Consider the following 4570-nt stretch of genomic DNA (forward strand, 5'->3'; position numbering starts at 1 on the left):
TATTTTAGTGTCGCAGCTCTTTGTTCAGTGTTACAGTGCCTCTTTTTGCTTGCAAGCAAGGAGGGCACTGGGGAGCAAGAACTCCTAAGCCAGTGTCTCCCAGAACAAAGGAAAAGACCCCTTTACATAGTCTAAATTCCCACCCTTCTCCCTCCCAGGTTCTCATTCAGGTCCTCTTATGTAAATGAGGGATGCTGTCCTGCTAATTTGGATTGGCTGATGGTGGGACACAGTCCGTTGGTTACTTTAGGAGCCAAATTTGCCTCTGGCCCCTGGGGGAGGAGTGTAAGACTGTTGTTATCTCAGAGAGGGTGGCCCAGGAAGCAAGCAGGGTAAATGGCAGGGGCCAGAGTCTACAGTGGAGCATAGAGTTTCTAAAACAGTTTCTCAAGTGGAAAAGGGAAAGCTTAACAATCAGAAAATGCTTAGGGTTCCCTGCAACATGGCATGGTAGTTTTGGCAGAAGCATTGGGTGTGAGGAAGGTAAATCTGTATCCAGAGTAAGTGCCTTTTCCAGTAAGAATAAAATGGTGCCCCTTCCATAATGGAAGCAGTCCAGTGTATTCAACCTGCCACCAAGTAGCTGGCTGATCACCCCAGGGAATGGTGCCATATCAGGGGTTTACTGTTGGTTTTTGCTGTTGGCAGATTTAGCACTCAGTGGTGGCCGTAGCCAGGTTGGCCTTGGTGAGTGGAAGTCCATGTTGCTGAGCCCATGAATAACCTCCATTCCTACCACCATGACCACTTTGTTTATGATCCAATTGGTTGATGACAGGGCAGCTGGAGATAGTGGCTGACCAGTATCCACAGAATGAGTCAGCTTATCCAGTTGAATGTTAAAATCCTTCATTGCTTTGATGAGTATTCACAGGGGACACAAATATCTTCATGTTTTTTGCCGATTCAGAAAAGAGCTGGTGCAGCTGTGAAGGGCCATGTCTTGCACAGTGTTGGGTGCCAGGCCCACCTTGCCTATCTCCGGGTACCCAGAGTAAAGTTAGCAGTGATGGTAACGTTGGCCAGCAAACTGAAGCAGGATGATGGTCTCAGAGGGTCCTGGATGGCAGCCACAGCGTCTGACTCCACTTGCAGGGTTTCTGTAGAAGAGGTTGCAGAACTTGAAGCTAATTTACCTTGCACATATAATGTGCATTTTCCGATCCAAACAAGCTTCACTGCTTTCAGCTAACTGTAACACCAGAAGAGGGTTACTACCACGGTGGAAAATTTCAGTTTGAAACAGAAGTTCCTGATGTGTATAAAATATGCCTCCTAAAGTGAAGTTCTTGACAAGGGTCTGGCACCCCAGCATCGCAGAGGCAGGTGAAATATGTCTCAGTTTACTGAGAAAACCTTTGATCAGCAGCACTGGCTGGATTCCCACGAGAACATTAAAGGATGTTGTGTGGGGATTAAGTTCTTTATTTACTGATGTTTTGAATTTTGATGATCCACTGAATACTGAAGCTGTAGAACATCATTTGTGGGATGAGGAGGACTTCCAGAATAAAATGGACAACTACATCAAGTGTTAGCCCAGATGATAGAAGGAGAAGATTGCAGGCCTGTGGACTGTGTGTCACAGTTTGTCTCTAACATGAAGGAGCAAGAGGTAGCTCCTCTTCTCCCCCATCCTCACACTCCGTCTCTGGCCCATTGGAATATCCCAGTCCTGTGACCATGTTGTCCTGAAGAAGACCATCTTCATGACTGCCCATTGTAGATGGAGAATTCAGCATAAATACAACAAGAAAATGTGTTTGGTCTTCTAAAGAGTTGTCTGCTTACCTTAACATGTTTACTTTTTTGAAACTACTGTATAGGCTGTTTGTGAAATTCTCGAGAAGTTGTAACAAACTCAAAACTGAGGCTAGAGCTTGCTTCCCCTTTTGCTACACAAAATCGGTTTCCTGCACAAGTGATGCTAATGATGTGTTCACTGTAACTCACAGGCTGGCCATATGAAACACGCTACAAACTGTGATTGAAGGCAAATTCTCTTAGCTTCCATGAATGCTGGCCCTCCCTAGGTATTGTGAAGCTTCCCAGAATTCCTAGAGTCATTCACTGTAGATGTCTTACTGAAATGCATATTTTATTTAATATAAGTATATTTTGGAGTAGATTTGTAATTTGGACAATTTAATGCTTTAGCTGCTTTTTTCTATTCTCATTTAGTTTGTATTTTCATTGTATAGAGTAGACCAAAAGATGTTGGGTCAAGCAACTATTGAAGAAAAGTACAAAAAAAAAAAAAAAAGAAAGAAAAAGAAAGAAAAAAATATATATGAAAAGGAAAGAAAGGTCTATCCACATACCTCTTTCTAAAATGTCTTTGTCACCAATTTTTTAATTATGTTCCTTCCAAGTCCCTGACCATCCAGCCAAAGAACTGACTATAGCCCCATGACTCAGTATATAATTGCATACCTGGTCATTTCTCCATCCAAACAAAGTGTGCAACCAGGTGCACAGCTTGAAGTTCTACCTGCTGGGAAGACTTCCCTTTACCACTGTCATGCAGGTATGTCCTGGAAAGTGGCTGTAGTACTGCAGCTGTTCACTTTTGGGCTATCTGTACATTGTGCAGAACCATCTGTAAACCAGGCACCAGTCTTCTCTTCCTCTGTCAATTGATCATACGGAACTTCCCAGGAGGCCATAGGTGCAGGCTGGGAGAGAGAAGGCACTGTAGCAGGAGTAGAAACCATGGGCATTTTGGCCACTTCTTTATGTAGCTTACTCATGCCTTCGGAGCTTGTTTGGGCGCTATCACATATATGTCACTTCCATTTGATGATGGAGTGCTGCTATTCAGCATTTTATGGATTTTTGACTTGGTGGGTTAGATAGCACCCAGTTCATGAAGGGCAGTCAGGTTGCATGGTAACTTGGTGGCCCACAGTCAAGCATTCAGTTTCTACTAAGCCCCAGTAGCAGGCCAAGAGTTGACTTTCAAAAGGAGAGTAATTATCGGCAGATGATGGCAGGGCCTTGCTCCAACATCCCAAAGATCTTCACTCTGATTCACCTGGCAGTCTGCCAAAAGCTCCAAACAGCATCCCTATTCACCACTGACACCTCACGTACCATTGGATCTGCTGGATCATATGGCCCAAGTGGCAGATTACGACATGAGGCTGGAGAGTTGAAATACCCATAAGGTAGGACAGGGAAGGTATATTGCTGGCCTTGCTTGCTTAAAGCAAACTTCTTGTGTTAGGCCTCAGGGACAGGTATGGAGAAAAAGACATTTTCCAGATCAATAGCTGCATACCAGGTACCAGGGGATGTGTTCATTTGCTCAAGCAATGAAATAACATGTGGTACAGCAGTGCCATTGGAAACACCACTTGTTTACAACAGTCCACTATCATTTTCAAAGATTCATCTGTCTTCTGCACAGGACAAATAGGATTGTTGAATGGAGATGGGGTGGGGAGACCGCTTCCACTTGCAAAGAAGACTCATCAGAATTCAGGGGCTCAATGTCCCTAGCTTCATCAGGGTCTTCCCACACATCACCATCCCAATTTGCAGGATCCTGCTCCTTCCCAATCAATGCCTTTGCTTTAACAGTAGACTCTCTGTAAGTCTGAGAGTTCAATATGCATTGTTAATTCAGCCAATCGCAGGATGAGAACTTGCATTTGATTTTCTGCAATTTCAGCCCTCTTGCCCCAGGAAGTATAAGTCTCTCCCTCAGGGCACAACTAGAAGCTCTCGGGTCATTTCTGTGGTGCTTAAGAAGAGAATTCAAATCCCTGAGCTCATCCTTTTCTTTCAGTACTTTGTCCAGCAACATTAGGAGCCAGTGTCATTATATTCCTTAGTTTTCCAAAAATATTTGAAAGTATTAGATACAGAGTTATTTAGGTTCTTGCTTTTTATAAGTGTTTGGTTAGGAGTATCCAATGCAGATATTTTGCATATCTTTAAAAACAGTTTACACAATGGACTATCGGTACTCTTTACTATTAGAAATAGAATCATCAGTGTTTTTAAATCTAAACAGATTAGAGAGCCAACTACAGAAACCCTAAAACCAATTCAGAAAACTCAGTCTTAAAATTCTGTTCCTCTAGAACCACTCTTGGTACCAAAATCTAACATTAGTCAGGGTTCTCCAGAGAAACAGAACCAGCAAGATATATATAAATATAGATATAGAGAGATATAGAAGGAGCAATTTATTATGGGAATTTGCTTAAACAATTATGAAGGCTGAGAAGTCCTGTGATGTGCCATCTGCAAGCTGGAGACCCAGGAAAGTCAGCGCAGCAGTGTAATTCAGTGTGAGTCTGCAGGCCTGAGAGCCAGGGGGCCACTGGTATAAGTCCCAGTGTCTGAAGGCCTGAGAACATGTTTCAGTGTCTAAATTGAAACATGCAGGAGAAGATGGATGTTCCAGCTAATGAAGAGAGAGAGAGAATTTGTATTTCCTCTGCTTTTTTGTTCTACTTAAGCCCTCAATGAATTGGATAATGCCAGCCCACATTGGTGAGGACAGATCTTTACTCAATCTTCTGAAAACACCCTCAAAGATATACCCAGAAATACTGTTTCA

At 43.1% G+C, this 4570-nt stretch overlaps 1 pseudogene; it reads left to right on the top strand.

The window, feature by feature from the left end:
• The first annotated feature begins 1009 nt into the window (after positions 1–1009).
• Positions 1010–1538, top strand: LOC134362159 (NEDD8-conjugating enzyme UBE2F-like; annotated as a pseudogene).
• The last annotated feature ends 3032 nt before the right edge of the window (positions 1539–4570 follow it).

This window comes from Cynocephalus volans, chromosome 13 (genome assembly GCF_027409185.1).
Source record: "Cynocephalus volans isolate mCynVol1 chromosome 13, mCynVol1.pri, whole genome shotgun sequence".
Taxonomy (NCBI): domain Eukaryota; kingdom Metazoa; phylum Chordata; class Mammalia; order Dermoptera; family Cynocephalidae; genus Cynocephalus; species Cynocephalus volans.